Source organism: Typopeltis vanoorti, chromosome 19, assembly GCF_054136105.1.
Source record: "Typopeltis vanoorti isolate ZY-2024b chromosome 19, IOZ_Tvanoo_1.0, whole genome shotgun sequence".
NCBI lineage: Eukaryota > Metazoa > Arthropoda > Arachnida > Uropygi > Thelyphonidae > Typopeltis > Typopeltis vanoorti.
The window spans coordinates 54,617,332-54,641,439 of record NC_143567.1 but is presented as its reverse complement, the minus strand read 5'-3'; positions in this window follow the sequence as shown (position 1 = coordinate 54,641,439).

Below are 24,108 nucleotides of genomic sequence, written 5' to 3'. Positions count from 1 at the left end.
ATGCTGAAACCCTTTGCGTCGAAATCGCTAATACCATCAATAGACAGCATCCCATAATACTAAATGCTATTTACAGGCCGCCAAACCTAAACATGATAAAATTCTTGCACGAACTCAATTGCTGGCTCTCACGCCAAAAAATATGCTGAACCGAATACCTAATGATAATTGGCGACATAAACATAAATATTGCAAACGAAAACCAGAACAACACTGTACAATACCTAGACACCATGTATAATCAAATACCAACAATAACATGTACTAGAGAAGAAATATTCGGAAATACTATCACTGCCTCCTGTCTAGATCATATAAACGTCCGAGCACCACCAAACAGTTACACTGCCTCAGTCATAAAGTGCAAAGTAGCAGACCATTACTTCACCGCTCTAAACCTGCACACAAAGACAATATCCATTCAATGTCCCACAGAAGAAAAGCGACAGAAAACAATAATAGACGAAGAAATAGTCAACCACGAAATAAGAAAAACAGACTTCGAACACCTGGCATCAGATTCAGCAGATATCTTATCCAACAACATTAAACTCACACTGGAGGAAATATATAAGAAAGCTGCAAAGAAAGTCAGAATTCTTTCAAGAACAACACAAAATCCTTGGAAAACACAAAACTTAATCCTAGAAATACACAGAAAGGACGCTTTATGGAAACAATTAAAGCGATATCCAAATAACACAGCTTTAAAAACTGAATATAAGATAACAAGGAATCACCTTACAACACAAATCAGAAATGCAAAAAAGAAGTTACTACAGAGACAAACTAACCTCTGCACAAAACAACATGAAACAAACCTGGCATCTGATAAATGAGATGCTAGATTTTGTTTACAACACCACCGCCTCCGAAACCATAAAACATAGCTTCATGAAAGACGAAAAAACTATCCAACAACTAGCAAATGATTTTAACCAATACTTTGCAGATTCCATCCAAGAACTGCACAGAAATATTCCCCCAATCACAAAACGTGACCCTCCACTTGGACCACAATCAAAAGACATTATGGTTCCCAACCATAAAAGAAACAGAACTTCTCTCTGCAATACATCAAATCAAACCAAACAAAGGCCCAGGAATTGATGGTATATCAGACCTAAAGATATAAAGCAACATGCAACTAGTTTAAGTCCTATCCTACTAAAATTAATAAATAAAATATTTAAAACAGGAGAGATACCAAGTATGCTAAAGACCGCCATAATTACACTCATATACAAACATGGAAAAAGAAATTTAGTCAGCAATTACAGACCCATAGCAACATTACCAATTATCAATCAAATCATGGAGCGGATCATACTGAAGAAACTCACAGCATACACAGAGACCTTACATATTATCCCCAAAACACAATATGGTTTTCAGAAAAATAAGGGAACAACATCTCGCTTGGAAGACTTCACAGACGTAATTAATACCGCCTTAGACAAAAAAAAAAAATTGCCATGGTAGTCTTTATTGATCTAACTAAAGCATTCGATACACTCACACATTAAACCTTGTTAGAAAAGCTGATGCATACTGGAATAGACGGGCCTCTGCACAGGTGGTTTACAAACTACCTTCAAAATAGAAAGCATAGCACACGTATCGGGTCGAACCGAAGCAGAGAGCTACCAGTAACCTGTGGAGTACCACAGGGAGCTGTACTCTCCCCAACTTTATTCAACATTTACACGCACGATATTAATCAGCTACCTCTCAAAGGTAAGATCTTCCAATACGCAAACAATAAAGCAATAATATCCATCCATAATAACGCAAGCATAGCCCAAACAATTATGCAACATGACATAAATATGATCTCAGACTGGCTCACGAAAAACTCCATACACCTCAACTCAGAAAAGACAAAATTAATGATATTCAGAAATCCACTGATTCGACCAGTTGAAAACAAATATATAACCACCCAACCACTTTCCAACATAAAAAACACACAGAACAGCAAAACCACTACAGTCACTCAGGTTGAAACAATTCGATGCAGATATGAACTGGAATAGCCACATAAACCATCTACAACACAAACTCCGAACAATAAGTGACAAACTCTACAGGTTAAAAGACATAGTTCCCATACGCCTAAAAACACTAATATACAAAGCACTATGCCAAAATATACTAAGATACGCTATAACAACGTATGCTTTCTGTGCACCCTACAAATTAAACAGATTAATGTCGCTATAGTACAAAATGATAAAACTGATGTTTTGGGAACAAAGAGACAATAACGAATTTATATACACTGCAATGTCAGAACACAAAATACTCATAGTAAAATATTTATGTCAGTATATGCAGCTTTGCTAAAACATTATTTCGATGCCAACTACAGGACAGTCAGAAATACATACCGTATAACAAGACCTCAGACAACTAATTATATCACATTTAAATACAATAATCACTACGGAAAGGCCACGCGAAACTTCTACATCCCAGATATGATAAACAAATTACTTTTTGAATATAGAAATCTTAAAAACTACAATAGCCTGAAAAGAGATCTAAGAACATACTATGAACAAGAAACACGCACCCAAAATACCATACAAAAGCAATGAAACACGATATATTCGTTCAGGCTTCCAGTTCAACAACGCATCAAGACATTCCAAGTTGTCGTGTGTGTGTGTGTGTGTGTGTGTGTGTGTGTGTGTGTGTGTGTGTGTGTGTGTGTGTGTGTGTGTGTGTGTGTGTGTGTGTGTGTGTGTGTGTGTGTGTGTGTGTGTGTGTGTGTGTGTGTGTGTGTGTGTGTGTGTGTGTGTGTGTGTGTGTGTGTGTGTGTGTGTGTGTGTGTGTGTGTGTGTGTGTGTGTGTGTGTGTGTGTGTGTGTGTGTGTGTGTGTGTGTGTGTGTGTGTGCGTGCGTGCGTGCGTGCGTGCGTGCGTGCGTGCGTGCGTGCGTGCGTTGGAATTTCTCAATCAACGGCTGCAGTGGAAATCAAGCCAATTAAACATAGATTTCATTTCATAGCTTCGGAGCACAGCAAATAAAACAATAAATAATAACTGGTGTCATCCTCAGATAAGCTCATAAATAAGCTTCGAGGATGAAAGCTGAGAAAATACATCTCATCTCATCCAAGATAAAAAAAAATAAACAAAAATAAATAAGTGTATCATATGCAATCAAATGCATGTAATGTTGTATCATATGTAATGATAAGTATGTAATGTATGTATCACATGTTAGAAATTATTATTGCGAAAAAAAATTATTATTATTATCAGAATACATGAACGTATCAAATGTAAAGAAATGTATGTAATATTGTATCATACTAATCAAAACTATGTAATGTATGTATTATATGTAATAAATTATTATTATTATTATTAAAAATATTGTTATTATTATTATTATTATTATTATTATTATTACATTAACTCGCCTGCAGTCAAAGACTGAACGAGAGAGAGAGAGAGAGAGAGAGAGAGAGAGAGAGAGAGAGATTTATAATATTAACAATGACATACATTATATATAAACTTTGTTTACGATTTCTGTAGTCCTTAAATAGAAGAAACTCACACCTTCTGTTTATGCTGTTACTTTCTGGTAGGAGGTGAGGAAATCTTTCGGCGGCCCTACTGCTGTTAACTGTAGTTTTCTGTACTGTTCATTATTTCATTTCCTGTTTAGCACGCTGCATTCCAAAATGCGTGCAAAGCCGAATGATACGCGTGTGTATAGAAAAGAAATAACACAAGAAATAAGAATGCATTCAAAAATTTAAAAAAAAAAAAAAAAGTTAATGGTAATTTGGAGAATTAAAAATAATACTTTATCTTTCATAAAGTATTCTTTTTAATTTATCAAAGATAAATTAGTTATCAAAGATAAATTATATATATATATATAGAGAGAGAGAGAGAGAGAGGTTTTTTTTTTTTTTTTTTTGCCTTGGGTGTATTATACGTTAAAGATACCAAGAAATTTTATACTTGGTTTTAATTCTTTTCCAGAGTAAGCGAAACAAAGTTTTGCGCATGGAATATATTTACGTCTAAGCTACTTGTATATATAGAGGCTATCCCATAATGCAAAGCACACCCCTTTCGGGCGTTTATGTAATGGGAAGGACTACTACGAGACTGATTTCGACCTTTATTGAGGTCTCGTCAGTGGGAGCCAGATCCGGGAGAGATACCAAGGTTGAAGTAATGCAGCAATCATATATATCTCATATACAAGTAGACAAAAGGTACTACTTGACCTTATTAATAAAAATCTCTGGATAAAAAATAAATAAATAAATTCTACATCTTTCTCTCATCTAGAGATTTTTATTAATAAGGTCAAGCACCTTTTGTCTACTTGTATATGAGATATATATGACTGCTGCATTACTTCAACCTTGGTATCTCCCCGGGTCTGACTCCCACTGACGAGACATCAATAAAGGTAGAAACTGATCTGGGTAGGCCCTTCCCATTATGCATTGCATTATATACGCGTGAAAGGGCGTATGCTTTGCATTATGGGATACATACTAAGGCAAGTGACATGCCGTCATTAGCCTCTATATAAAAGCAGCTTAGACGTGAATATATTTCATGCTGAAAACCTTGTTTTGTTTACTTGGGAAAAGGATTAAAACCAAGTATAAAATTTCTTGGTGTGTGTGTGTGTGTATATATATACCAAGAAGTATCTTTGGGACTAGGTTACTTGTATATAGAGGCTGTTGACCTCACATCAATTGCCTCATTATCTCATTAATGCAAATCACAATTCCTTCAGACGTGTACATTGCTATGCATTAAAGTGACCGGTTTCGACATGTACTGAAATTTCATCATTGAAAACCAGACAGTAAAATATCCTGCCATTCTGCCACTGGCGGCCTTGGCAATTGATCCAGTGTCAAAGAATTCCTACTCCTCTGCCCAGAAAGATATTAAGGTTGAATTAATGCAGAAGTCATATCTTTTATATATACAAGGAGCAAAAAAAAGATGATGAGGTGCACCTTTTTTCTGTTTGCATTTGCGGAAGGGTGTTCATTCGTCCTGCTTTCATAAAAATTGTCCCGGTGTCCACGTACATGTTTTCGTGGCGGCCATATTTCCCGCTTTTCAATATCCGATTTCAAAGATGAAATGTCTTTAAGTAACATTAATAAAACAAACAACTGTTATTAAAATAAATAGTGTCATTAGATTCTAATAACTTGTATGCCAACTATAGATTTATTTATATTATCAAAATGCTTGTGGTTTTTACTTTTCTTTTCCGATAATTTTCCAAAATTTTCATTATATATATATATATATATATATATATATATATATATATATATAATATTGGTTCTGGATGAGGTAACATGCATCCTCGAAATTCGCGTGACATTTATTTGAGGATAACATTAATTATGCATTATCAGTTGGCTCTATTGCACTGTTGGTAATAGAGCCAACACTGCACAATACGGTATATACCACTACATTAGCATGGAAGACACAGATACATACCCGATGCTTATGAATATGATGATGATGATGATGCATTACTGAACTGGAAAGACTGATTGTGATCATATAATGCATTGGTCTGTGGGGTACCAGAGTACATATTTCTTTTTCATAATATATGTGTGTGTGTATATATATATATGGGGGGGGGGAGTTTCTGCTGGTTTTTTTTTTTTTTTTTTTTTTAATGAATGTGATGAATTCATGCCAAGCTCAACAGAAAGCGGAGGGACGACGATAGATTTTCACTTCGGTGGAGCAGTGTTCATAAAAATTCCTGCGAGAAAAAAAAAAAAGAAAAGAAAAAGAAAACAGCTGGAACAGTCAGTCTCTTGAGACAGAAGTGGTTGGAATCAGTCCATGAGTGAGGAATCAGCTGTCCTTAAAACAATATTCTAAGGACGGGTAGAGTTCAGATGTGTGCAGAACTAATAGCTGAAGGGATGAAAATCAACGTTTTGAGCGAAAATAATATTTTTTTTTGGCGGGGACTGAGGAAGTTATTAATGTGATGAATTCATGCCAAAAATTGAAGGTAAATGTTAGTCCGGGAATCTAAGTTTAGAGAAAGAGTACTGATCTTACCTAGTGATCTATGTATCACTTACCATAAATTTAGGTGAGGTGAGATTTCCTTTTGCCAGAAAAAGCAATACTGCGTTTTGGTAGCTGTAGAGGTTATCAGTTTATTCTTTCTCTAATGCACAGGTTGCACAGGATCTTGTAGCTTGGGATGTTTGACCACTGCAACGAGTAGGGCAAATGAAGTGTGTCATTATCACAAAGCTTTGGATACGATTTTTGATGATCGGAAGTATGTCATTAAATATACAGTGTACAGGAGAGCAGATTATAAGACAGAGCCATGGGACACTTATCATTTCTTCGGATCAGAATAATGCATTGATGAAGAAGCTCAAAGAGAACGAATAATCCACTATGACATGCTGTGAACGCCCAGAAGAAAAGCTGGTTACTCAGTTACAGAGAATGAGAGGGAGATAAAAAAAAAATGGTAATTTACCAAGCCGGATATGATGCCATAGATACTCTGGATACGATTAGATACTCTGGAGACAGCAAGAACTATAGCACGTTTCTTCAGACCTTTTCGCGATGAAGAGATGATATAGGTCAAGATATCAGCTAGAGATCTGGAGTGGTGGAATCATACTGGTTTACACTGATTAGCTGTTAAAGCCTCTAGTAGTTCAGAACCTGACTATGGATGACCTGGCGGACCTCTAGGTAGTACAGAAGTTGACTATTGATGACTTGGTCTTCCTCTAGTTACTTCTGCTGATGACTTCTGTATTATTTTGGGGAGGATTCAGGTGTGGCATTCGGCCGGTAGTTTGACAACAAACTTTTATCTCTACTTTAGTATCCAAGTATTTAGTATTCTACTGATACCTATTACAACAATCCATCTATGGTATACAGTATACTATTGGTTTGCATTTTTTTCTTCTTCTTTTTTTTCAATTTCTTTCGTGTACTCTTTTTAAACCATGGCTTGGTGAGTTGAAGGGAATTTTGGATAGAATAGGAATAGGAAGGCCTTCATGCTGGTGAGTGTAATTTGTGTGACTAGTTTAGAGCAGTTGTTTGGATAAGAATAATGGAAACAGTAGTGTGACCACGAAAAGTCCTGCTTTAGTATACCTTTGTAATACCAAAGGATTCAAGGTTTTGGTGAGGACTTTCTGTGATAGGACACTCAAGGATTGTGATTTCAATTATTCAGAGGAGAGATCACCTCTACGGTATAAATAGAACTGTTTATGATAAGATCAAGAGAGCTGGGAGAGTGAAGAGTGTTATCAGGTATTCGGATTAATAGATGTAAGATTTGCGTTAGATCATTTCTTAAATTAGATATTTGCGCATTTCATTAAGTCTACCTTATGAGTGATGTTTGAAAAGGGATGCTTGAAGTTGTCGACTAAGATCATTCAGGAAGATAGATTTACTATTCAGATTACTGGACTGAGGAAAGTTGAGCATCATGGATAAGAAGGTGACAAGGTCAAAGTGGAAAGTGATTTTCGGAATTTAGAAAGCGGTAAATACAGCAGATTAATGTCACTGAACGTTGTAAGAAAATCATAAACCAGAAGAGATCAAAAGTAGAGAATTCTAAATTTGGCATTCTCTGAAAAATGTCAGATCTCACAAAGTCACACAGGTGTAATTTGGACACTGAAGGTGAACTGCGTTTGCTGCAGCTGTGATTTGATTTGTCAAGAATAGAAGATCTGGTCCAGATGTCTGTTAGCGATGGTGTACGTCACTTAATGGCGTTGATCCCACAAATGGTGGTAAAAATAAACAGTGATTTTTTGGTATTTTGACACGTTTTGTATATTGTTTTGAAGTTAGTTTTTGAGCGAGGTTTACTTCAATTGTAATGATACTATCATTGTTGCTATAGTTTTTATTTTTGATAAGAAAATAGAGGAAAGAGAGTAGGGACATGCAGTGAGAGGAGATAGACATTACTTATATAAAGAAAGATGTGTCTAATTATCATAATGTGGCCTCCCTAGTGTGCATCCCAATATCTTTTGCAGTGGGAATGCTCGTGGGGTACGCAGTGCCTATTTTATGGAAACAGGTCATTACCAGAAGATAAGATTGACAGGTAGCGACTGTATATCGGACGTTGCCTACCCATTAGGGGCTCAAATATATCATTGATGGTATTTTATTAAACCATCTGGAATATAAGCTCTTCGAGTGGTTCTGCTATGATGATTGTTGTTTCTAAATGAGCTATAGCTGTCTTGTTATACGCTTCTGGCTGTTCTGAAAGTACGAGTAATGTTAGCATAACTGTTCGGTGACACTGTTTGGCTGTTAATATTTTATGTTCTGCCAATGCAGTGCAGATAAAGTTAGCACCCCTTTGTTCACAAAAGACAATCTCTATCATTTTATATTATAGACTAATGTATTTAGTTCGTAGTCGGCACAGATGCATATGTTGTTATAATGTAGTTTAATATATTTTCACATAATGTCCTGCAGAACTTGCATGCCATTATCCGGGATTTGGTTGATAGGTAATTTATGTGACTCTGTCAGTTCATATCTGTATCAAGGTAAATTCCAGGGGTATCGTATTGTTTCAATGTGAGTTGTAGTTGTACTGATACATGCGTCTTAATATGTAAAGAGGGAGAATGTCCCTCTTTACATATAAGTCGAATAGTTTTGCTTATTTTCAACAAGTTGTATCAGCAGGTTTCTAAACATTACTGATTTTTCCTGTCAGAATTGAAGTACATACATTGGTATTACTGGATAGCATGGCTGTGTCATCTGAGTATTTGAGATCTTGCCTCTGAGATAGATTCATATAATGCATACAGATGGTAAAGAGAATAGTATAAAACAGCTCCGTGAACGCCACAAGCTAGTAGATAATAACCCTTGTCTATGAGGTGCTTTGATACATACAGTATGATTTGTTTTCTGTTTTCAAGGTAATTTATAAATCATGTATATAAAGCCCACCTATTCCAATATATCTTGGCTTTTCTAGAAGAGTTTCCTGTACAGCATATCGAACGAATATCGAAGTCAATAAAAATGACAATTCCATTGTCATTGTTATCTAAGGCGGAGTTAATAATGTCTGTACAATCCTCCAAGGAAAAGGTGCTGTGCTCCCTTACTCTCCCGAAATGTGCGCTGCATATATATGTATATATAGATTTTTTTAATATTTTTTTAAGAATGATCCCCTCCATAATTTGTTTAAAAATTCGTAGTGTAACTGTAGGTCTGTAACGATACTAGAGACCTATAGTTACTGACTGCTTTTTTTCCTTGTTTACAGATTTCCTTGCTTACAGATTTAATTTGAAAGTGGGCAAATACATTTTGGGTATACGTCCACTTTCAAATGTTCCGTTTAATAATTTTAGTCTAGTTACAAATATTGTTTATTATCTTTGTACCTGATCCTATCAATCCTTAAACCTTTGTTTGGATTAATTTCATGAGCAACAGAGGACATTTACTTTCTTTTATGGTTAAAAACGACGATGTCTACTTGCTTATAGTTCAAAATGCAGCGGCTACTCTTTGTGAATGAAGGGATCTTTTCCATAGTTCTAGGATAAAATCGGCGAAGTAGTAGTTAAAGTTATTATTAGCTTTTGGAAAGGTTTAGCTTCTTTCATGAAGAGACTAAACCACTGTATAGTCCTCTCTTTGTATATAAAAGTAATGCTTTATGTTTATGAGGATTTTGGTTTGTTGTGTGCGCGTATTTTGATTTCCTTTGTAGCTTTTCCTCTATTTTGTCTAGTGAGAGTTTAATGTTTAAGTATAAAATATGTACAAAATCGTGTCGTGTCATTTGTTCCAGTCAGTTTTTCTTATTTTTAATTAGTTAACTTTTCTTATTCTGTTTTCTTTTTCTCTTTTTTTCCGTCTATCCTACTATACTTAATTCTCCAATTACAACACAACGACGCTGCTACCCTCCACGCCATCTACCGCCCACCACCACCAACGGTTCTTTTTCTTCTTCTTCTGTAAATTGCATGGTGATTTGCCTGTAAGCAGCTGTAGTAATATTTCCAAATATTTCATCCCTAGTGTAAGATATTGTGTACAAAATGATTGATGGTGTCAGTTTATACAGGATAATGGTTCAAATACTGTGTAGTGTCGTTTTTATTTATATTTGGTTAATATTTGATTTATATTTATATTCTTATGCTTGTTTACTAATGCCAGAAATATTCGAAATAAGGGTAACGAAATTGTTACATTGATTCAGTGTATTCACCTCAGAATTGTTGGTATAAGTGAGACATGGGTAGATGAGAATGATTTCCTGACAGGAATAGAGATGAACGGATATGATACCTTTCGTGAAGACAGACAGGAAAGAAAGGGAGGACGAGTACTGTTAATGGTAGCAGATGAATTGGGCCCACCCATCTAAAATGGATTTGCAAGGCGAAAATAGTGGCCGCAGTTTTGAGGCAGTATGGTGAGGTGGAGGTGAACAGGATGAAATAATAATTTGGTTGCTACTATGGACCTGGTAATATGGAGGATAGTGAGAAGGAAATGTATAGGCAAATTAGCCCGGCTAGCAAGAAACGAGTGATCATTATGGGTGACTTTAATTATGGTAATATAGACTGGAATCAAGAGACTGCATCTGGGGACAAAGAAAATGAATTTCTGGAGTTTTTGAGAGTCAATTACCTTAAGCGGCGCGTAACAGAGGCTACACAAGGATCAAGGGTATTGGATTTAATCATCTCATCAGATGATGTTTTTATAAATTGGGTGTCAAATCTTCTACCAGTTGGTGAGAGTAAGAATGAGGTGATCACTTGCAGAGTGACCAGTCATTTGAGCACGTCTGTTAGTAAGGGATATATGTGGAATAAGGCCGGTAATTCTGAAAAGCTCAGGAAACAGCTTGTGGTAATAAATTGTAAAGAGGAACTGGATGGAAAGCAAATATTGCTTGGATCCTACTCAAGAACTATTGGGTGGAGGCAATATCAGAATGTATTTCAAAGGTCAAGAGGTTAAATAGGGCAGGTGTAAAATGGATTAATCAAAAGGTGTGAAATCTGGAAGAAGAAGAAGAAGAAGGTATTATGGAAGGAGCACACGATAAGTGGTTATAACAACCATTTGCCTGAGATGTACAAAGAGCAGGCAAGGAAGATGAATTGTTTGATAAGGCTAGCAAAAGTTAGTATGAGCAGCAGTTAGCTCATGCTGCTAAAAAAAAATCCTAGGGAATTTTTTCTTTATGTGGCCAGTAAAAGAAAGAATGATTATGGAGGGATGTCATTGATTGGTGAAAATAGAGGAATAATAACCTCTGTGGAGAATATCGTTTAGGTATTTAATGAGCAATTTATAAAGATATTTCATTCTTATGAATGTGACGTTAATGAAAAACTTGAAGGGAGGAAGAGGAGAAGGAAATGTTAGTAAGTGAGCAGGGGGGTATATGAGGAATCGAATAAATTTGATGTAAATAATGATGTACGATTTGATGCCAATTCACCACGTGGTTTGAGAGAATGTTCCAGGAAGTTAAAAACAGCTTTTACATATGTTTTCAACATGCGTCTTGCACTGAGCCAAGATCAAAGAAGTGGAAAGAGGGTAAAATTGTTTCGATTCGTAACGAAGACGACAAGACTAGTGGCTTTGGATTATAGGCCAGTCTGTGTGTCTGGAGTTGTGGTGGTTAAAGTGTTAAAGAAGTTAGTTAGGAGCAAGATTCAGAATTGGGTTGACAACAGAAAAATGCTCTTTGGCGGCCAGCATGGGTTTGTTCAAGAAAAATCGTGTTTTATTAAGATACTTACTTATTATACTCGTAATAAAGTGATAAATGCATTGGATAAAGGTGTTGCATACATAGGGGTATATTTAGGTTTTGCAAAGACCTTTCATAAATTGCCACATGACAAACTGGTAATTAAATTGGAATGGATGGAGCTAGACAGTAGATTGGAACGCTGGAATCGAAATTGACTGTCTTATAGGTATCAGTGAGTTGTCTATAGAGGAACGATATCCCAGAAGAGGAAAGTTACTAGTGGTGTACCCCAAGGGTCTGTTTTGGGTCTGTTGCTGTTTAATTTGTATGTAAATGATAATTGGGAGAGGCCTGAATGGTGATATGCAGTTGTTTGCAGATGATGCAAAGTTGGAGAGCGCTATCAAGAGTAGAGCGGATTCTGTAGTTTTGCAAGAGGACTTGAATACAGTGGCTGAATTAATAAATGACGGGGGATGTCAGTTCAATGTTGCGAAGTATAAGGTTTTGAAATTTGGGAAGAATGATGGGATATAGAGTACACAATCGGTGGAAATATCTTGGAAGAGGTAGGGGAGATGAAAGATCTGGGAGTGATTGCGGACAAGGACCTAAAATTTCTGAGGCATGTTGCTAAAATTGTGAGGACAGCACAATGGATAATGGGAAAGGCACTGATTAGTAGAAGTAAGGATGTTATGGTTCCCTTGTATAAGGCTTTGATCAGACCACATATTGATTACTGTACACAGATTTGGTCACCTGGTTTTCAAAAAGAAGATGTATTAGAAAAGGTCCAGAGATGATTGACTAAGGTGGTTTCTGGTCTCTGGAATGTTGAGTATGCAGACGGATTGAGAAATATAATTTGCAGAAATTGATGATCGAGACATATAAGATGCTAAAAGGTTATTACCGGATTAATGTCGAGGAGGTTTAGCATAGAATGGGTGAGAATAGGGAGAGAACAAGAGGTCATCCCTGAAAGCTGTATAAGGAGAGTGTCCGCAAGGAGATGAGGAGTAGGTTTTTTGCATGGAGAGTGGTGAGTGATTAGAATGCATTCCAGGAGAGTGTGGTGAGTGCGCAGACAGTGAACGCATTTAAGGTGCGGTATGATAAATTATGTGTGTAACAATCGGACCTCCCACGATGAGTCTTTTGATTCCATTGAGGTTTTAAATAATAATAATAATAATTTGTAATGTTTATATCGCCGATTACTATTAAGTGGTCAGTAACGCATGCATTAAGAGTGGCCACTGCATTTATGACCAGTGCATCAATAAAGTCAGTCTCTTCGAATACTTCTGATGTTTATGTGTAGAATAAAAGGCTCCTTTACTCGCCCAGTGCAGTGTACTTCCAATGTACTTACCTGCTTGTTCGCTGAATTATGAAAGGAGCGAGCCGTAGAAATCCTCGTGTTTTTATTTATTATTATTATTATTATTTAATTATGTTTATAGATTCAATGTTGTTTGACTGGAGATTTGCGTAAACTCTGGAATAAGAGTCCGTTTCGAGGGATAAAGAATTAGATGGCTAACCGTCGCGGGTTACCCAGGACATTCCGGAATTATTATTCTGTTCCCCGTTCCAAAGGAAACTCCTGGATTGCATGAATAAGGATTGCATGAAAAATTCAAAATTCCTTTTCCGTTTTTAGGTTTTTTTTTTTTTTTTTTTTTTTTTTAAGTTTGTAAAATGAAAATGAATTTTGTAAGCGAAAACCTGTAATAAAGCTGCGAATAAAGTACTCATGCCTGGTTTCAGCCACTGCTGCACTTCTGATTTCAGTTATCTCAGTAATAGTCAGATGCAGAGGCGTAGCTATAGGGGGAGGGAAGGAGGGGGAGGTCCGCCCTGGGCGACACTTTGAACATTTTTGAACTTTTGCAGTTAATTCTAAAATACAGTCTCGAGAACTCATTTCCAACTATTGTAATACTACTGCGAATTTTCCTCATAATTGCTGTAAGTGTTGCTAGTTGTGAAAGGAGTTTTTCTAAATAAAATTGATTAAGAATTACCTACATTACTATGAAATAGACTTCGCCAATGCAAATCCACGATTTTGCTAACAGAAAAGCAAGAAAAATAACATTTTGGAATGTTAAAATTAAAGTTTTACTTCAAAAATAAAAATAGTGCTTTAATTTATTTCCCTATACGTCGTTTTGACTTTTTGTAGTATTTTTGGTGTGTATTGAGAGGGACGGCAAATTCAAGGATCGCCTCGGTCGGCAGAATCTCTAGCTACACCACTGGTCAGATGATCGTCATTCATTTTAGATTCCACGGTTTCGCAGACCGATCGAGTGAGTCACGATCACACGTTCTTAGCTCTATAGTGCAAGATATTTCTTTTTAGTAATAACATTTAAAGTAAGCAAGTCGTGTCAAGTGAAGATGCACAACTAGGCTGTAGCATATCAACTCCTTCAAATAAAGATGAAATAGATGATACTGTAAAGTAAAATACTGAAGTGTATTTAGGATTAATTTACTTGCGGATTTACTGAAGAATTATCTAATCAAGTAAAGTAATTAATATCAGTGCAATCGCATGTATTCCAAGATTTTAATTACTGTTCTATAAAATATCTAAAACACTGATAGCGTAGCCTATCAAACTATATACCACGCTTAAGTAACTTTGCAAAATTTAGATCTGTAAGTTTTTAACTTCTGAGTTATTAATGAAAAATATTAGAAATTATGTTAAAAACGTTGCTGTATTTAATTATACTAAAATCATTCTTCATTAGAAGGTAATATAACTGTACTTATAATTATTAATAGTGTTATTTATCAATAAAAATGCAAACTATATATAAAATTTTTTTATTTAGTTAAATAATGCATGTATGCTTATTTGTTGGAAGTTTTTTTTCACTTGGTTAGTCTATAATAAATTTAGTTTACTCCTTTATCCAAGTGTAAGCAAACAAGGTCTGCGCTTGAAGTATCTTCAGGACTAAGGCAACTCGTGGTAAAGGTGAACCAAGCTCTCATCACTCCTTGTCTTAGTATCTCCCATAATGCACCTTTATCAAGTTGCCTCAGTCCTGAAGATACTTTAGGCGCAGAATTTGTTTGCTTATACTTGGATAAACGATTAAATTATTATTATTATTATTATTATTTGACACCTCCAGGGAGTCCAAAGACTCATCGAAGGAGAGTGTACCAACAGCATCGAAAGATTGATACCCTTCCAACTAATAACCGCGCTCAAACTTGCTTAACTTTTTGCGTGAGCCATTAGTAGCAGAGGCTCTACCAATCGACCAACCTTTGTTGGCTCTTTACTCTTCCATCGTTGTTGATCACTCTCCATACTTTGAACACTCTGAACTTTGAATACAAGTAATTTTAAAATTACTTGGTAGGCTTCGATGATTTATACATCAACGTCTTTAACTTGTTGACAGAAAGCACTTTGTAACACTTTCAGGGTTTAATAGCAAGGTAAGAATGCCATTTTGAAACTCTAGAAACAAGAACAGCGATAAGAATTTACATGCTATGCATGCTTGCATAGTGCCCTTGTGTAAGCATATATATATATATATATATATATATATATATATATATATATATATATATATATATATATATATATATATATATATATATATATATCCACTCTATATATATAAAATATATATATATATATAAAATATATATGTTATATATATATATATTCAGTTATATATATATATTTACATATACATACATATATACAGTATATATATATATTGTTGTGTCCCAATTTACGATTATTAGGCTTTCAACTACTCTTACATGTGAAATTCTACTTGTCTTTATCCAAATCTTATCTATATATGAGATATCATCCAAATACAAATATTCAAGCTTCTTCTCCCCTTAGTGTCCCTAAATATTTATTTTTATACTGCGCCTTTCAGGACATTTAGTTTAAGATATAAAATTCAAAAACAAGGAGCAATTACCAAAATATGTCTGAGTGTGAAACTAATATGCATTCGTGACCTTTATCTTGTAACTTAACAAATTCCTTCCCCTCCCTCTTGCATGATTAGGTTTGTACACTGTTACAAGTGGTGCATTGAGCGACAATCTCAGACAACTGTATTTTAAAGGAACAAAAGTTTATTGAACTCTTAAACATGATACAATTCATTTTGATGGCGGGCACGAATCATCATGATACAAGTTATTCTCTTCCATGATTCAGGTGGGTTCCAGCTATCCATCCTTTCTGACATCTTGTATATGAATGAAGAAGGGTCCAAACTTTTAAATGAAGAGAAGTGTGTGTTAATACATGTAACTTACGGAAAAATATAATTAATTATAAATATGTCAAATTTATCCCGAACACCCTGTATATATATATATATATATATATATATATATATATATATATATATATATATATATATATATATATATATATATATATATATATATATATATATATATATAAATAAATATACACCCTGTATATATATATATATATATATATATATATATATATATATATATATATATATATATCCACTCTATATATATAAAAAGATAAGCCGAAGTTTGAAACATTTCACGTCCAACAATTTGTTTGCCTTCATGAGACAACAATTTGTTGGACGTTTCAAAACAGTGTGGAGAATCGGCTTACCAGCCCGGAACTCGGGGGTTAGGCCAGGGTGACCACCGAGCAAAAATATTTTGTACTAACTCAAGCAGGAAAAAGGTACTAGATCTATAAAAAAGAAAAAAAAAGTATTAAATTTTTATTTGCTTTCGTTTCATTCTGTTTTGGGCATTTTACGATATTACTACCTTATTATCATAGACGAACTCAATGTAAAACCGCTAAATTAACACATGTACAACAAATATGAAAAGAAAAAAAGTGAAACTCATCTCACTGTATCATCTATGAGTCCAAGAGCTGCAGTTGTCAATCATCATAACAGAAGTCTCAACTGTAACTCTAGCACTTCACATGTGTATCAATTTATCATATAATTTTTAGTCTCATTTTAGTGTTTAAAATAATGTAACATTAAATTTTCAGTTATTTAATATGCTATTTACATATATATACATGGGTTCCAACCCACAAGAAAAACAATGGAAGTATTTCATTATTTTTATCAGATTTTGCAAAATAGTAAACTGCAGAAATAGTAAAATCTGTAGCTGATGAATGTCTCAGTTTTTCTTTTGTGAAAAGGAAGTTTTTTTTTTTTTTTTGAGATTTCATTGCGTGAATCTAAAGGATTTTTTATAAGATAGTTACATTTAGTGCGTCCACACTGTATTTTCTTAGCAATTTCACTATCAGGAGCAATTGTTTTCAATAGAGTTGGAAGAGTATCCATAAGCCACAAAAGCAGATTGTGTTCGGCATCCAGGGTCGTTCCTTTGGTTCGCGCCTCCTGAGTGCAAAATTTTTGTGTCCCCTCCCGCTTCCATTAAAAATTAAAGAATCCCGAAGTACAATAACACGTTACGAATCGTTTTATTATACTGCACATTAAGAGGAATGTATATTAAAATAAAGAAAAAAACACAAACAGTAAAAAAAAATTATTTTTATATAATAAACAAACATACTCCTGTAATGTAACATGGAACACAACAGGAAAAGAAGAGACTCTCAGAATAACTCAACGTGCAATAGAACGTAAGATTTGTAACATCAGGAAAACGGAACATGTTAGAAACACGGAACTAAGAAAGAGATCAGGCATAAAAGATGTGGTAACTGCGGTATATGAAAGCAGGATTAGATAGGCAGGTCACATAGCCAGTCTCAGGGATAACAGATGGACATATAGAATATTCAACGGGCAACTAAGAATAGAGAGAAAACCAAGAAGATCACCTGCAAGATGAGAAGATCCACTAGAAATCTATGGGTATAACATGGAAGAGAGAGAGAAAAGCTCAGGATCGAGATCACTGGAGGCATCTTTGTGACCTGCACTCATGGAGAAATCTTGAGTGAAACATAGGTCCATCAAGAAGAAAACTCAAGAAACTCCTAGAATGTTTGTTCAGTGTGCTGACAGAAGCGATTAAAGTACGTTGTGTTGAAGCTCGTATCATTTATTTAACTACCCAGCGACTGAGCCCCTCACTGAAATCTCTCACATTCGAAGATGACAAATATGCACAAACAGTTCAGTGTGTTATTTATTCCCTATTTTTTTTTTTTTTTTTTACGTATTCGATTATACCGCTCCTAAATTGTGCCGCCCCGGTACGGAAGGGGCCTATCTGCATCATATGCACGTAATCTTAATTCTGCCTCTTTAATTTATTTTTCGACTACATTTGCTGCCATTAATGCTTATATGACAAAATTTACAATAAGCAGTGTGTCCTTTACTCTTACCTGAACTGATCCAGGATTTAAGAAAGGGATCCTCCAACCATTCTTCTTTGAATTTTTGCTTATATGATTTTTTCATCTTTTTAGATGAACCTTGTAAACCTGAATCTGAATAATAACTATTATCACTTTCTCTTTTATCTGAATTACCTGTGTCGGCAGTGGTATTTTGTGAGTGGGAAGGGCTGGCATTGAGATCTTCACCTTCAATGGCTCGTTTATGTACTTTACTGACTGATGTACTGCACATTTTCTCCTGAGATTTAGAATCAAATTTAAATTTAGAAATTTTTTCTTGCCACTTGTCCATGTTTAAACGAAAAATCTAAATAATAATATTTTCGATGAAGAATTAAACAAGTTTTTGCTAATAAAATGAATAAAAACACTGACTTCTTATAACGCGCGAGAAGTTTTTGAACAGCGAAGAATATATTTTTTTCATTGGCTAATGCCAGTCGGACTTGAATACAAGATCGGGGGGGGGGGGGGTAAGTCTAGCGAACAGTGAGAGAGGTAGAAAAAAAATAGAAATCATATTTTTGTGTCACTGAATATGACATAGGTGGAGGTGAGAGAAGAGAAAAATATTCAACTCATATATCTAACTCTCATGTCGTTGTTATTATTATTATTCGGAAGGAAAAAAAGTACTAGATCTATTGGTGAAGGTACTAGAACACTAAAAATTTATAAAAAATACTAGGTCTAGTACGAAAGTACTAGATCTGGTCACCCTGGGTTAGGCGCAAGGGGGGAAGATCCCCCTAGAATATATATATATATATATATATATATATTCTAGGGGGATCTTCCCCCCTAGAATATATATATATATATATATATATAATGTATATATATATATATATATATATATATATATATATATATATATATATATATACATATTATTCTTAGATTTACGTATTAAACATCACTCATTTAGCCTAGGTTCGATCAGTAATAAAATACTGAACATATATCCAATTTGTTAAAGACACACTAATCATATACAGACATGGAAAATCAATTTATTCAGTCAGCAACTAGAAATCTATAGATACACTACCAATTATCATAAAAATAATGTTGTCATGGCCGTCTTCCTCGACTTGTCCAGGGCATTTGACTCACACATTCATGAAACTATTAAAAAAGTTAAAACATGTTTAAATATGAGGGCCTCTGCAGAAGTGGTTTAGACGTTAACTTCAAAGTAAAAAACAAATCACATATATGAGATCAACTAGCAACAGAGAACTACTAGGAACGATTCTCTCTTTTCACTTCGCTTCGACATCTGTATACATGATGTTAATCGACTACTTCTCCCAGACCAGCTTTTCCAATATGCAGATAACACAGTTACCAGCTGGCTCACTATAAACTCCATCCACATAAACCCTGACAAGACAAAATCATTGTTGTTTAGAAATCCACCGAGGTGACAGTAAGTACATAAATATCCGACATCTGCACTCTTATATACAAAACACGTACATCAGCAAACCAATCACGGTAAAATACAGCAGTGGCTCTCTGCTAGAGTTAAGTCTTATCGAAATTTAATGTCATGTTAGATAATATTAAGATAAAGATATGCAGAGATATATAACACCACCTCACACAACACTACGTAACAGCGCATTACCATGCTACACTCTCCTTCGATACGGTTGTGAGAAAGAGAACTCATAGCTATTCTGCTTGACCATCTCTCACAACCAAAAATACTTGAGGAACTACAAACACTAAAATATGACTTGTGGGAGTGGTATATCAAAGCAGTTATAACAGCATACCTTATAAAAATATAAAAACCACTAAACAAGGTCAACTACCTAGCAGATTAAAAGGGAAACATAATTTATGATATACAATATACACTAAAAAAAATAAAATAAAAAAACTCGGCCTAGATATGGAAGCGGATATACGTTTGTCACAGCATTGTAACTTCAAATATTGAAAAGAATTGGCGTTCTTCAATAAAGACACCACCAAAAATCAGCAATCGTCATTGCACAAACAATTTTGTTATAAAACAAATTATTATTATTATTATTATTATTATTATTATTATTATTATTATAGCATGACACCACCAAGACTCATCGCGAGAGGGACTCTACTGAACTCCTCTACATAGATCTTTTTGTCTCCCCTCCTAAAACTTAAAATTTCCGCCCTTCGGGTGAAAAAGGTCTAACTTAGATTCTCGTCGTAACGAGAGGAATTTTTATATGGGTTTATTTCGATTGAAGGCGAGTTAGCCGATCCCATACTAAGGTAGCAGCCTTTTTTCTTCAGGAAACCCGGGTTTTTAATCCCACGTACAGGCAAATCGGCCTTGAGAACATACCGCAGTTTACAGACAAAAATACTAGTGGTAGCGGTGGGCCGTAGATACGTTGTGTGTAGATAATGTTGTCATGGCCGTCTTCATCGACTTGTCCAGGGCATTTGACCCACACATTCATGAAACTATTAAAGTAGTTGAGGTTCTGTGTAATTGAAGGATTAAATGATGGAAACAGAAAGTCTTTGGAGGTGTCACGTAATAATAATAATAATAATATCATCATCATCATCATCATTCTATGCCTAAATCAATGATTTAGGCCTAGAGTGGCCTGTTCCGGCCTTAGAAGTCATCGTGAATCTCTTAAGTCCTGGTTTTCTTTTTCCTGATGGTTTGTAATTTAAGGCTGGTTTGGTAATCTTTCCGTTTTCATTCTTTCAACGTGTTCCATCCATTTATATTTACATTAAATTTTTTTTTTTTCTATTACTGATTCCTGATTTTATTTTTTCATAATTTCTTCATTTCTTAATAATAATATAAGAAGTCTTTTCATATATCTAGTGTCTGGTCTTTTGTAAATGCCTTTACAAGAGTAAAATTTACTAAGAAAGAGTAATTAGACTTCTGTCACCATGAATTTGTTCGCAGAAGATAAAAAAATAGCGCACATCTTACCAAGATTGTCATTAAGTATGCCGCCCCTAACCAACAAGTACTATTTTAGCGCTAGTAATTTTGAAAAAAAAAAAAAACATTAATTAAAAGCAAAAAACTGTGTTTTTATGGTTGAGATACAATGTTGTCTTTCTTAGGCATTGCCTTAGTTGCTTCGTGGGTTACGACAGCTCTGCACTTACCGTATATCATTGCTTTGATTAAGACAGAAACCTCGAAAGATGCAAGATGCATAATGTCTTTTTTCGAGCGGTGGCCAAATGCCGAGTTGCGCGCAACATGCGGTTAGCGAGCGGGGATTAAAATTGGGTCCAAGGTGAAATACTGGCTGCTTTACTCAGCTTTAGAAGTGAAAGTTACACAACCCTTAATTACGACTGAACAACGTTCGGAAATATGAAGCTTTGCCTTTACTTAAGAGTAAGAAATCTGTGCGTCTCCTCTGTCACGTGACACTCAATGTTTTTTATTATGAAAGTTTTCAGATAATATCTTGCTACTCGCGATCATCTGAAAAACGTCGTATGTGCAGAGCCGTACTAACACTTTTCGCGAGCTGGGCGGAGCCCCGAGGCTCTAGAGTGCTCCGGGACTCTCTCTGATTGTTTAAGGCCCTTTAATTGAGCTATATTTTTTTCGGGAGCTCCAGTTAGAGCCTCGTGCGTTTGTGCATAAGTACGGCCCTTCGTATGTGGCTTTTGGGCCTAGGAAACTGGTTTCTAATTTAATTAATTTATTTTTTTTTAAATATTTTATTGAATTCTTCCATAATTTCAAAACTTAGCTCTAGACATCAACGTGGAACTTTTCAAGCCAGGCTTCCAATAAACGGGATGGTGATCTTACACCGAGCAATGAAATTATCTCCCACCTAAAGCCCATCACAAACTCCATGCTCATGGCGGGATTCAAACCTGCTTCCTATTGGTTGGAGAAGGGTACGTTACTCACTTGGCCAACTAGACTGCGTCTGCGTTAATTCACATGGTTTAAATTTACTTAAAGACATCCTTATTTCAAAATCCTATCACCATATTTAAGTTCTGCTTATTATTTTTACCTTTTTTTTTTCTGTTTTCGCTATTGTTCAACCTAGTTTAGATAGGATTTTATTTATATTATTTTTGAACTGAGCAAATGTACATAAAGATTTTCAATTTTTACTATTTCTATATTCTAATTGAGAATTGTTCAAAATTTAAACCAGATTAGCAGCTACAAGTCGGTGAAAGCAGAACACTTTCTAGTTCAGAAAACTTTATTATTATTATTTTGAGTAATGATCTATTTGAAATGATCTATTTATAATGAGCTATTTGAAATGGAGCTGTCTAAAACCGTATTTGTTAATAACACTAGTAATATTGCGTACCTTTTCTATAAACAACTTATGCAATTTCTTATATTCGAAGAAGTCCTTTATGAGGTTTGTTTGTGTGTTTATGTAATAGACTGAATTCATTGCAAGTTTCTAAACGCCATGTAATCCTCCACATCTACATAAATAACATGATAAATAAACACACTGAACGAGCTGGATAATTATGATCAATTCCTTTAGAAGCCGAGAGCCATGGACTGATTATCAGATTATGCAATATTTTTCTGAGGTATGATAGCACGGAGAAAATGACCACAGCTCTGTTTATTAAATAATAGAAAGACTTTTAAAACATGATATAAAAATGCTGTGTAATTTTTCATTTGCGGATATAATAGAACTTAGCCAAACTCACTTACGAAAGATAGAGATGGAAATCACGAGGAACAAGTTCTTAATGAATGTTGGTTGCCACGAGACATTGCATGAAGTAATGGATACCAGTTAGAAAAGTTAATAGAAATATGTATCATGCTCTTCTGGCTTGTTAAGTGATTGGAACATGAACTCCAATCTTTAAATTATTATTATCACTATTACTCTAAGACCTCATGGAGTCAAAGACTCATACGAACAGCTTATCATACCGCGTATTAAACACTTTAATATTCTCTGCAGACATCACACTCTCAATCATTCACAACTCTACATGTAAAAAACAAAAAACAAAAAAAAACATGCTTCTCACTCCCTTCAGGGATGACCTCTTGTTCTCCCCTGATCTTCCACCATTTTATGAAAAACCTCTTCAACGTTGATCCTATAACAACCCCCTACCAACTTGTACATCTCTATCATATCACCCCCTCTTCCTCCTATCCACTAGACTCTGTAAATTGCATCTTCTAAACCTTTCCTCATACTTAGCATTCCAGAGATAAGAAACTATCTTAGTCAGTCGCCTCTGGAGCCCTTCCAACATCTTTTCATTGCAAGTCGATCTGTAGCCTAATCAGAGCCTTATACAATGGAACAAGGATCTCCTTACTTCTACAACTCAGTGTTCTCCGCATCATTTCCAGAATTCGTTGTGTTGTCCTCACAATTTTGGCAATGTATCCCCTAAATTTTAGATCCTTATCCACCATCACCCCCAAGATCTCTTATTTCCTCCACCTCCAACAACATTTCCCCACCAAGAGTATGAGTAAATTCTACATCCCATCTTTGTTTCCCAAATTTTAAAACCTAACATTTTGCAACATTGAACTGGCATCCCCCACTGTCGTACCCATTCACTCAATCTATTTAAGTCTTCTTGTAATACCACAAGATCTGCTCTACTCCTCATAGTTCGTCCCAACTTTGTATCATCTGCAAGCAAATTAATATCCCCAGCCAATTCTTCCTCAATATCATTAACATACAGGTTAAACAGCAATGGCCCCAAAACAGACCCCTGAGGCACACCATTAGTGACTTTTCTCTTAAGGGATATTGCTCCCCACTCCCATGGACAACTTGCTGATACCTATCAGATAGCCAATATACGATCCAGTGCATTAATATTCAACCCCATCCGCTC